Source organism: Lissotriton helveticus, chromosome 12, assembly GCF_964261635.1.
Source record: "Lissotriton helveticus chromosome 12, aLisHel1.1, whole genome shotgun sequence".
Taxonomy (NCBI): domain Eukaryota; kingdom Metazoa; phylum Chordata; class Amphibia; order Caudata; family Salamandridae; genus Lissotriton; species Lissotriton helveticus.
In genome coordinates, this window is record NC_136073.1 from 94,074,440 (window position 1) to 94,087,466 (window position 13,027).

At 38.5% G+C, this 13,027-nt stretch overlaps 1 protein-coding gene across 1 annotated transcript in view; it reads left to right on the forward strand.

Annotated features, from left to right (window-relative positions):
- LOC144797925 (vomeronasal type-2 receptor 26-like) overlaps nucleotides 1–13,027 on the forward strand; it is a 68,292-nt gene that overhangs the window by 28,370 nt on the left and 26,895 nt on the right. The gene's annotated exons all lie outside the window — the stretch shown is intronic.

Sequence of the window (13,027 nt, forward strand, 5' to 3'; positions counted from 1 at the left end):
CCTATGCAATAAGGCAGCATCTTACATGTCGCTCCACATGCATTATTTATGTGATTCAGTGCCAACGGCAAAGCTGTAAAAAACAATATGTAGGCCAAACAATGAATGACCTCCGCACACGATTCAGGAACCACAAATCAGCAATAATTAATAAGAAAATTGACCAGCCTGTAGCCAATCATTTTAACCTTGTAGATCATTCACTATCAGATTTGAAGATTTTCCCCGTGGAACATGTCTCAAAGGAAGAACTACTGGACTCCAGGGAAAACTTCTGGATGTACCGTTTAAAATCATTGCATCCAGATGGACTGAACATTACTGACAATACATCCTGATTACTGCATATCTCAAGAACTCTCAGGACTGCATTGATTCCACATTCCAAATGGAATCTTCACTCATGATGCTTTTTGAAAATTCAGCTGTGTCATCTGTGCAGCCACTGAGCTTACCATCTTGAACCTACCTGAGGAAGGCGGAAGCTGAAACGTTGTAGTGGAAATATATTTTTGTTCTTTGGTGAATATATCTGTTTGAGTCACTTCTTTCTTGGATATTTTATTTCTTTGTGACTCATTGTATCCTTTGGGATCCAGATTTTTGCCCTGGCTGGCTGTTGTTTTCTTGTGATCCTTCATCTTCAAGTATACTATTTTTGGGATTACAAACCTGTATCCTCCCAGGATCCGACACTCAAGCCAGAAGCAACCACCATGTCAAGAACAAATCTACATCCTAGATATGCGCTGTTCATCCAGGAGAAAATCAGTAAGTGCCAATTTACAATAGCACATTTACAAATCTATAAAAAAACTTAACATCTATCCTATGGGGTTGGAGATTAAATCTAAGCCACCTTTTAAACTAACTAATTGTGAATGGTCCGCTACATGGAATATTTTGCTGCATAACTCATCAATGGCCCTACTATTGGTATCTATTAAAGTAACCATTCAAAAAATGCAGATGCTTAAAGCCAAGCTACAAAAAGAACTGAAACTTTTAAAGAACATAAAAAGTGACTCTGAAGTGGCAAACATACTACAGAGGATTGCAGTAGTAAAAAAGATGACTGCCAGGAATTCTATTAAAATTAAATCTGAAAAACTAAAAAGAGATATGTTAAGATTTCATATACCTCCTCTTCCAACTAACCACTTCGTAAATCATTCTGTTTTTGGAGATTTTCTTGTCAGTGTAAACCCTGTGAATAAACAGCATAAAAAGAACAGAAGATTTATAAGACAAAAAAGACTGCATAGCATCAGCCAGCTTCAACCCTTTCAGACATCTGAGTCAGTTATTGACCTGACTGGAGGGCTCCTATCACCAGGTGAATTGAACCTCTTGAGCAAAGGCCTCTATTTCTGTCCTGTACCGAAGGACCATAATACGGCCAACATGATGAGAGACCTAAAAACCTTCGAGAGAAGATGCAGACTCGCAGAATACTTTTACAATAGTTCTAATGTTGGTCTGCCAAGCTACCTTCCAGATCCATTTAAGAAGTTCCGCCATCCCAAATCATGGACTCCTCAATGTGGTAGAAATCCTGTTCTTGATACATACATTTTATCGATCAACAAACACATCAAGGAATCAACACCTAAAAGGATTTTTGATAACATCAGCAAAGAAGAAAGAAAAGCTCTCCACCTCCTTCAACAGAGAATGGATGTCATTATAAAACCGGCAGACAAAGGTGGTGCAGTGGTTGCCATGAAAGTAAGTGATTATATTGAGGAAGGAATGAGACAACTAATGGATACCAACACTTACAAACCTTTAGAAACTGATCCCACTGAAGATTTGAACAAAGAAATTAAAAACATGGTTGTAAGGTACAGGTGCTTAAACCTCATTGATGAAACAGCAGATATACTTGTTCATCCCCAACCAAGACCTGGGAGATTTTATATGCTTCCCAAAATTCACAAAATGAACAATCCTGGCCGTCCAATCATCTCTGGCAATGACACCGCTACTGAGAGACTATCTTTATTTGTTGACCTGCACCTCCAGCCCATTGTACAGGAACTTCCATCATTTGTTAAAGATACCAGCCACTTCCTTCAGATTATTGAAAAATTAAACCAAACCTACACATTTGATGATGATACTCTTCTGGCTACATTTGATGTTACATCATTATACACCAATATACCACATGAGGATGGGCTTATGGCGTTATCTGAAACTCTTAGTAAAAGAACTGTGAAAAAACCATCAACAAATGTGCTTACCAACTTTGCTAGAGTTATCCTTAAATCCAACAATTTTACATTCAATGGTAAACACTATCTGCAGATACAAGGTACTTCCATGGGTACTCGGATGGCTCCATCCTATGCAAATATCTTCATGGGTAAACTAGAGAACAGTATACTTGCTACTTCTAGCATCAAACCACTGGTATGGCTACGATACATTGATGACATATTTATAATATGGAATGCAGGAAGTAGAACATTGGAACAATTTACAGCTAATATCAACAATATCCATCCTACCATCAAATTTACCAGCAGCAATTCCAAACAGAAGCATCATCTGCCTTTTCTGGATGTGCTAGTCACCATTCATGAACACAAAATTACAACTGATCTGTACCACAAGCCTACAGATGCTCATTTGTATCTAAACTGGACTTCATGTCACCCTCATCACACTAAACTGAGCATCATCTAAGCCAAGCACTCAGAATAAGACGCATCTGCAGCAATGAGGAAACCTGTAAAGACCATCTACAGGAGCTTGCTACATTATTTAGAAGGCGAGGCTATCCTCTGCATATCATACAGCAACAAATTGACAAGTCTTTGCAGTTACCCAGAGAAGCACTTATTTGGAATACCAACGCCAGAAACAAAAGTGACAGAACTCCATTTGTAGTTGACTATCATCCATCAGCTCCCAACTACAGAAATATAATGCAAAAAACATTTCCCTTACTGTCCACTTGTGAAAAATTGCAAAAGGTTTTTCCAAAACCGCCAGTCATTGCTTACCGCAGAGCTCCAAATTTACGATCTCTTATTGTGAGAGCTGAACTCAAACAAGCTGTAATAAATGCAGGGGTTCATTGCTGTGACTCTAAAAGGTGCATCACGTGTGAATACCTTTTACAAACATCATCAGTTACTAGTTATGTTACCAGAAAGACCTATGCAATAGGGCAGCATCTTACATGTCGCTCCACATGCATTATTTATGTGATTCAGTGCCAACGGCAAAGCTGTAAAAAACAATATGTAGGCCAAACAATGAATGACCTCCGCACACGATTCAGGAACCACAAATCAGCAATAATTAATAAGAAAATTGACCAGCCTGTAGCCAATCATTTTAACCTTGTAGATCATTCACTATCAGATTTGAAGATTTTCCCCGTGGAACATGTCTCAAAGGAAGAACTACTGGACTCCAGGGAAAACTTCTGGATGTACCGTTTAAAATCATTGCATCCAGATGGACTGAACATTACTGACAATACATCCTGATTACTGCATATCTCAAGAACTCTCAGGACTGCATTGATTCCACATTCCAAATGGAATCTTCACTCATGATGCTTTTTGAAAATTCAGCTGTGTCATCTGTGCAGCCACTGAGCTTACCATCTTGAACCTACCTGAGGAAGGCGGAAGCTGAAACGTTGTAGTGGAAATATATTTTTGTTCTTTGGTGAATATATCTGTTTGAGTCACTTCTTTCTTGGATATTTTATTTCTTTGTGACTCATTGTATCCTTTGGGATCCAGATTTTTGCCCTGGCTGGCTGTTGTTTTCTTGTGATCCTTCATCTTCAAGTATACTATTTTTGGGATTACAAACCTGTATCCTCCCAGGATCCGACACTCAAGCCAGAAGCAACCACCATGTCAAGAACAAATCTACATCCTAGATATGCGCTGTTCATCCAGGAGAAAATCAGTAAGTGCCAATTTACAATAGCACATTTACAAATCTATAAAAAACTTAACATCTATCCTATGGGGTTGGAGATTAAATCTAAGCCACCTTTTAAACTAACTAATTGTGAATGGTCCGCTACATGGAATATTTTGCTGCATAACTCATCAATGGCCCTACTATTGGTATCTATTAAAGTAACCATTCAAAAAATGCAGATGCTTAAAGCCAAGCTACAAAAAGAACTGAAACTTTTAAAGAACACAAAAAGTGACTCTGAAGTGGCAAACATACTACAGAGGATTGCAGTAGTAAATAAGATGACTGCCAGGAATTCTATTAAAATTAAATCTGAAAAACTAAAAAGAGATATGTTAAGATTTCATATACCTCCTCTTCCAACTAACCACTTCGTAAATCATTCTGTTTTTGGAGATTTTCTTGTCAGTGTAAACCCTGTGAATAAACAGCATAAAAAGAACAGAAGATTTATAAGACAAAAAAGACTGCATAGCATCAGCCAGCTTCAACCCTTTCAGACATCTGAGTCAGTTATTGACCTGACTGGAGGGCTCCTATCACCAGGTGAATTGAACCTCTTGAGCAAAGGCCTCTATTTCTGTCCTGTACCGAAGGACCATAATACGGCCAACATGATGAGAGACCTAAAAACCTTCGAGAGAAGATGCAGACTCGCAGAATACTTTTACAATAGTTCTAATGTTGGTCTGCCAAGCTACCTTCCAGATCCATTTAAGAAGTTCCGCCATCCCAAATCATGGACTCCTCAATGTGGTAGAAATCCTGTTCTTGATACATACATTTTATCGATCAACAAACACATCAAGGAATCAACACCTAAAAGGATTTTTGATAACATCAGCAAAGAAGAAAGAAAAGCTCTCCACCTCCTTCAACAGAGAATGGATGTCATTATAAAACCGGCAGACAAAGGTGGTGCAGTGGTTGCCATGAAAGTAAGTGATTATATTGAGGAAGGAATGAGACAACTAATGGATACCAACACTTACAAACCTTTAGAAACTGATCCCACTGAAGATTTGAACAAAGAAATTAAAAACATGGTTGTAAGGTACAGGTGCTTAAACCTCATTGATGAAACAGCAGATATACTTGTTCATCCCCAACCAAGACCTGGGAGATTTTATATGCTTCCCAAAATTCACAAAATGAACAATCCTGGCCGTCCAATCATCTCTGGCAATGACACCGCTACTGAGAGACTATCTTTATTTGTTGACCTGCACCTCCAGCCCATTGTACAGGAACTTCCATCATTTGTTAAAGATACCAGCCACTTCCTTCAGATTATTGAAAAATTAAACCAAACCTACACATTTGATGATGATACTCTTCTGGCTACATTTGATGTTACATCATTATACACCAATATACCACATGAGGATGGGCTTATGGCGTTATCTGAAGCTCTTAGTAAAAGAACTGTGAAAAAACCATCAACAAATGTGCTTACCAACTTTGCTAGAGTTATCCTTAAATCCAACAATTTTACATTCAATGGTAAACACTATCTGCAGATACAAGGTACTTCCATGGGTACTCGGATGGCTCCATCCTATGCAAATATCTTCATGGGTAAACTAGAGAACAGTATACTTGCTACTTCTAGCATCAAACCACTGGTATGGCTACGATACATTGATGACATATTTATAATATGGAATGCAGGAAGTAGAACATTGGAACAATTTACAGCTAATATCAACAATATCCATCCTACCATCAAATTTACCAGCAGCAATTCCAAACAGAAGCATCATCTGCCTTTTCTGGATGTGCTAGTCACCATTCATGAACACAAAATTACAACTGATCTGTACCACAAGCCTACAGATGCTCATTTGTATCTAAACTGGACTTCATGTCACCCTCATCACACTAAACTGAGCATCATCTACAGCCAAGCACTCAGAATAAGACGCATCTGCAGCAATGAGGAAACCTGTAAAGACCATCTACAGGAGCTTGCTACATTATTTAGAAGGCGAGGCTATCCTCTGCATATCATACAGCAACAAATTGACAAGTCTTTGCAGTTACCCAGAGAAGCACTTATTTGGAATACCAACGCCAGAAACAAAAGTGACAGAACTCCATTTGTAGTTGACTATCATCCATCAGCTCCCAACTACAGAAATATAATGCAAAAAACATTTCCCTTACTGTCCACTTGTGAAAAATTGCAAAAGGTTTTTCCAAAACCGCCAGTCATTGCTTACCGCAGAGCTCCAAATTTACGATCTCTTATTGTGAGAGCTGAACTCAAACAAGCTGTAATAAATGCAGGGGTTCATTGCTGTGACTCTAAAAGGTGCATCACGTGTGAATACCTTTTACAAACATCATCAGTTACTAGTTATGTTACCAGAAAGACCTATGCAATAAGGCAGCATCTTACATGTCGCTCCACATGCATTATTTATGTGATTCAGTGCCAACGGCAAAGCTGTAAAAAACAATATGTAGGCCAAACAATGAATGACCTCCGCACACGATTCAGGAACCACAAATCAGCAATAATTAATAAGAAAATTGACCAGCCTGTAGCCAATCATTTTAACCTTGTAGATCATTCACTATCAGATTTGAAGATTTTCCCCGTGGAACATGTCTCAAAGGAAGAACTACTGGACTCCAGGGAAAACTTCTGGATGTACCGTTTAAAATCATTGCATCCAGATGGACTGAACATTACTGACAATACATCCTGATTACTGCATATCTCAAGAACTCTCAGGACTGCATTGATTCCACATTCCAAATGGAATCTTCACTCATGATGCTTTTTGAAAATTCAGCTGTGTCATCTGTGCAGCCACTGAGCTTACCATCTTGAACCTACCTGAGGAAGGCGGAAGCTGAAACGTTGTAGTGGAAATATATTTTTGTTCTTTGGTGAATATATCTGTTTGAGTCACTTCTTTCTTGGATATTTTATTTCTTTGTGACTCATTGTATCCTTTGGGATCCAGATTTTTGCCCTGGCTGGCTGTTGTTTTCTTGTGATCCTTCATCTTCAAGTATACTATTTTTGGGATTACAAACCTGTATCCTCCCAGGATCCGACACTCAAGCCAGAAGCAACCACCATGTCAAGAACAAATCTACATCCTAGATATGCGCTGTTCATCCAGGAGAAAATCAGTAAGTGCCAATTTACAATAGCACATTTACAAATCTATAAAAAACTTAACATCTATCCTATGGGGTTGGAGATTAAATCTAAGCCACCTTTTAAACTAACTAATTGTGAATGGTCCGCTACATGGAATATTTTGCTGCATAACTCATCAATGGCCCTACTATTGGTATCTATTAAAGTAACCATTCAAAAAATGCAGATGCTTAAAGCCAAGCTACAAAAAGAACTGAAACTTTTAAAGAACACAAAAAGTGACTCTGAAGTGGCAAACATACTACAGAGGATTGCAGTAGTAAAAAAGATGACTGCCAGGAATTCTATTAAAATTAAATCTGAAAAACTAAAAAGAGATATATTAAGATTTCATATACCTCCTCTTCCAACTAACCACTTCGTAAATCATTCTGTTTTCGGAGATTTTCTTGTCAGTGTAAACCCTGTGAATAAACAGCATAAAAAGAACAGAAGATTTATAAGACAAAAAAGACTGCATAGCATCAGCCAGCTTCAACCCTTCCAGACATCTGAGTCAGTTATTGACCTGACTGGAGGGCTCCTATCACCAGGTGAATTGAACCTCTTGAGCAAAGGCCTCTATTTCTGTCCTGTACCGAAGGACCATAATACGGCCAACATGATGAGAGACCTAAAAACCTTCGAGAGAAGATGCAGACTCGCAGAATACTTTTACAATAGTTCTAATGTTGGTCTGCCAAGCTACCTTCCAGATCCATTTAAGAAGTTCCGCCATCCCAAATCATGGACTCCTCAATGTGGTAGAAATCCTGTTCTTGATACATACATTTTATCCATCAACAAACACATCAAGGAATCAACACCCAAAAGGATTTTTGATAACATCAGCAAAGAAGAAAGAAAAGCTCTCCACCTCCTTCAACAGAGAATGGATGTCATTATAAAACCGGCAGACAAAGGTGGTGCAGTGGTTGCCATGAAAGTAAGTGATTATATTGAGGAAGGAATGAGACAACTAATGGATACCAACACTTACAAACCTTTAGAAACTGATCCCACTGAAGATTTGAACAAAGAAATTAAAAACATGGTTGTAAGGTACAGGTGCTTAAACCTCATTGATGAAACAGCAGATATACTTGTTCATCCCCAACCAAGACCTGGGAGATTTTATATGCTTCCCAAAATTCACAAAATGAACAATCCTGGCCGTCCAATCATCTCTGGCAATGACACCGCTACTGAGAGACTATCTTTATTTGTTGACCTGCACCTCCAGCCCATTGTACAGGAACTTCCATCATTTGTTAAAGATACCAACCACTTCCTTCAGATTATTGAAAAATTAAACCAAACCTACACATTTGATGATGATACTCTTCTGGCTACATTTGATGTTACATCATTATACACCAATATACCACATGAGGATGGGCTTATGGCGTTATCTGAAGCTCTTAGTAAAAGAACTGTGAAAAAACCATCAACAAATGTGCTTACCAACTTTGCTAGAGTTATCCTTAAATCCAACAATTTTACATTCAATGGTAAACACTATCTGCAGATACAAGGTACTTCCATGGGTACTCGGATGGCTCCATCCTATGCAAATATCTTCATGGGTAAACTAGAGAACAGTATACTTGCTACTTCTAGCATCAAACCACTGGTATGGCTACGATACATTGATGACATATTTATAATATGGAATGCAGGAAGTAGAACATTGGAACAATTTACAGCTAATATCAACAATATCCATCCTACCATCAAATTTACCAGCAGCAATTCCAAACAGAAGCATCATCTGCCTTTTCTGGATGTGCTAGTCACCATTCATGAACACAAAATTACAACTGATCTGTACCACAAGCCTACAGATGCTCATTTGTATCTAAACTGGACTTCATGTCACCCTCATCACACTAAACTGAGCATCATCTACAGCCAAGCACTCAGAATAAGACGCATCTGCAGCAATGAGGAAACCTGTAAAGACCATCTACAGGAGCTTGCTACATTATTTAGAAGGCGAGGCTATCCTCTGCATATCATACAGCAACAAATTGACAAGTCTTTGCAGTTACCCAGAGAAGCACTTATTTGGAATACCAACGCCAGAAACAAAAGTGACAGAACTCCATTTGTAGTTGACTATCATCCATCAGCTCCCAACTACAGAAATATAATGCAAAAAACATTTCCCTTACTGTCCACTTGTGAAAAATTGCAAAAGGTTTTTCCAAAACCGCCAGTCATTGCTTACCGCAGAGCTCCAAATTTACGATCTCTTATTGTGAGAGCTGAACTCAAACAAGCTGTAATAAATGCAGGGGTTCATTGCTGTGACTCTAAAAGGTGCATCACGTGTGAATACCTTTTACAAACATCATCAGTTACTAGTTATGTTACCAGAAAGACCTATGCAATAAGGCAGCATCTTACATGTCGCTCCACATGCATTATTTATGTGATTCAGTGCCAACGGCAAAGCTGTAAAAAACAATATGTAGGCCAAACAATGAATGACCTCTGCACACGATTCAGGAACCACAAATCAGCAATAATTAATAAGAAAATTGACCAGCCTGTAGCCAATCATTTTAACCTTGTAGATCATTCACTATCAGATTTGAAGATTTTCCCCGTGGAACATGTCTCAAAGGAAGAACTACTGGACTCCAGGGAAAACTTCTGGATGTACCGTTTAAAATCATTGCATCCAGATGGACTGAACATTACTGACAATACATCCTGATTACTGCATATCTCAAGAACTCTCAGGACTGCATTGATTCCACATTCCAAATGGAATCTTCACTCATGATGCTTTTTGAAAATTCAGCTGTGTCATCTGTGCAGCCACTGAGCTTACCATCTTGAACCTACCTGAGGAAGGCGGAAGCTGAAACGATGTAGTGGAAATATATTTTTGTTCTTTGGTGAATATATCTGTTTGAGTCACTTCTTTCTTGGATATTTTATTTCTTTGTGACTCATTGTATCCTTTGGGATCCAGATTTTTGCCCTGGCTGGCTGTTGTTTTCTTGTGATCCTTCATCTTCAAGTATACTATTTTTGGGATTACAAACCTGTATCCTCCCAGGATCCGACACTCAAGCCAGAAGCAACCACCATGTCAAGAACAAATCTACATCCTAGATATGCGCTGTTCATCCAGGAGAAAATCAGTAAGTGCCAATTTACAATAGCACATTTACAAATCTATAAAAAACTTAACATCTATCCTATGGGGTTGGAGATTAAATCTAAGCCACCTTTTAAACTAACTAATTGTGAATGGTCCGCTACATGGAATATTTTGCTGCATAACTCATCAATGGCCCTACTATTGGTATCTATTAAAGTAACCATTCAAAAAATGCAGATGCTTAAAGCCAAGCTACAAAAAGAACTGAAACTTTTAAAGAACACAAAAAGTGACTCTGAAGTGGCAAACATACTACAGAGGATTGCAGTAGTAAAAAAGATGACTGCCAGGAATTCTATTAAAATTAAATCTGAAAAACTAAAAAGAGATATATTAAGATTTCATATACCTCCTCTTCCAACTAACCACTTCGTAAATCATTCTGTTTTCGGAGATTTTCTTGTCAGTGTAAACCCTGTGAATAAACAGCATAAAAAGAACAGAAGATTTATAAGACAAAAAAGACTGCATAGCATCAGCCAGCTTCAACCCTTCCAGACATCTGAGTCAGTTATTGACCTGACTGGAGGGCTCCTATCACCAGGTGAATTGAACCTCTTGAGCAAAGGCCTCTATTTCTGTCCTGTACCGAAGGACCATAATACAGCCAACATGATGAGAGACCTAAAAACCTTCGAGAGAAGATGCAGACTCGCAGAATACTTTTACAATAGTTCTAATGTTGGTCTGCCAAGCTACCTTCCAGATCCATTTAAGAAGTTCCGCCATCCCAAATCATGGACTCCTCAATGTGGTAGAAATCCTGTTCTTGATACATACATTTTATCCATCAACAAACACATCAAGGAATCAACACCCAAAAGGATTTTTGATAACATCAGCAAAGAAGAAAGAAAAGCTCTCCACCTCCTTCAACAGAGAATGGATGTCATTATAAAACCGGCAGACAAAGGTGGTGCAGTGGTTGCCATGAAAGTAAGTGATTATATTGAGGAAGGAATGAGACAACTAATGGATACCAACACTTACAAACCTTTAGAAACTGATCCCACTGAAGATTTGAACAAAGAAATTAAAAACATGGTTGTAAGGTACAGGTGCTTAAACCTCATTGATGAAACAGCAGATATACTTGTTCATCCCCAACCAAGACCTGGGAGATTTTATATGCTTCCCAAAATTCACAAAATGAACAATCCTGGCCGTCCAATCATCTCTGGCAATGACACCGCTACTGAGAGACTATCTTTATTTGTTGACCTGCACCTCCAGCCCATTGTACAGGAACTTCCATCATTTGTTAAAGATACCAACCACTTCCTTCAGATTATTGAAAAATTAAACCAAACCTACACATTTGATGATGATACTCTTCTGGCTACATTTGATGTTACATCATTATACACCAATATACCACATGAGGATGGGCTTATGGCGTTATCTGAAGCTCTTAGTAAAAGAACTGTGAAAAAACCATCAACAAATGTGCTTACCAACTTTGCTAGAGTTATCCTTAAATCCAACAATTTTACATTCAATGGTAAACACTATCTGCAGATACAAGGTACTTCCATGGGTACTCGGATGGCTCCATCCTATGCAAATATCTTCATGGGTAAACTAGAGAACAGTATACTTGCTACTTCTAGCATCAAACCACTGGTATGGCTACGATACATTGATGACATATTTATAATATGGAATGCAGGAAGTAGAACATTGGAACAATTTACAGCTAATATCAACAATATCCATCCTACCATCAAATTTACCAGCAGCAATTCCAAACAGAAGCATCATCTGCCTTTTCTGGATGTGCTAGTCACCATTCATGAACACAAAATTACAACTGATCTGTACCACAAGCCTACAGATGCTCATTTGTATCTAAACTGGACTTCATGTCACCCTCATCACACTAAACTGAGCATCATCTACAGCCAAGCACTCAGAATAAGACGCATCTGCAGCAATGAGGAAACCTGTAAAGACCATCTACAGGAGCTTGCTACATTATTTAGAAGGCGAGGCTATCCTCTGCATATCATACAGCAACAAATTGACAAGTCTTTGCAGTTACCCAGAGAAGCACTTATTTGGAATACCAACGCCAGAAACAAAAGTGACAGAACTCCATTTGTAGTTGACTATCATCCATCAGCTCCCAACTACAGAAATATAATGCAAAAAACATTTCCCTTACTGTCCACTTGTGAAAAATTGCAAAAGGTTTTTCCAAAACCGCCAGTCATTGCTTACCGCAGAGCTCCAAATTTACGATCTCTTATTGTGAGAGCTGAACTCAAACAAGCTGTAATAAATGCAGGGGTTCATTGCTGTGACTCTAAAAGGTGCATCACGTGTGAATACCTTTTACAAACATCATCAGTTACTAGTTATGTTACCAGAAAGACCTATGCAATAAGGCAGCATCTTACATGTCGCTCCACATGCATTATTTATGTGATTCAGTGCCAACGGCAAAGCTGTAAAAAACAATATGTAGGCCAAACAATGAATGACCTCTGCACACGATTCAGGAACCACAAATCAGCAATAATTAATAAGAAAATTGACCAGCCTGTAGCCAATCATTTTAACCTTGTAGATCATTCACTATCAGATTTGAAGATTTTCCCCGTGGAACATGTCTCAAAGGAAGAACTACTGGACTCCAGGGAAAACTTCTGGATGTACCGTTTAAAATCATTGCATCCAGATGGACTGAACATTACTGACAATACATCCTGATTACTGCATATCTCAAGAACTCTCAGGAC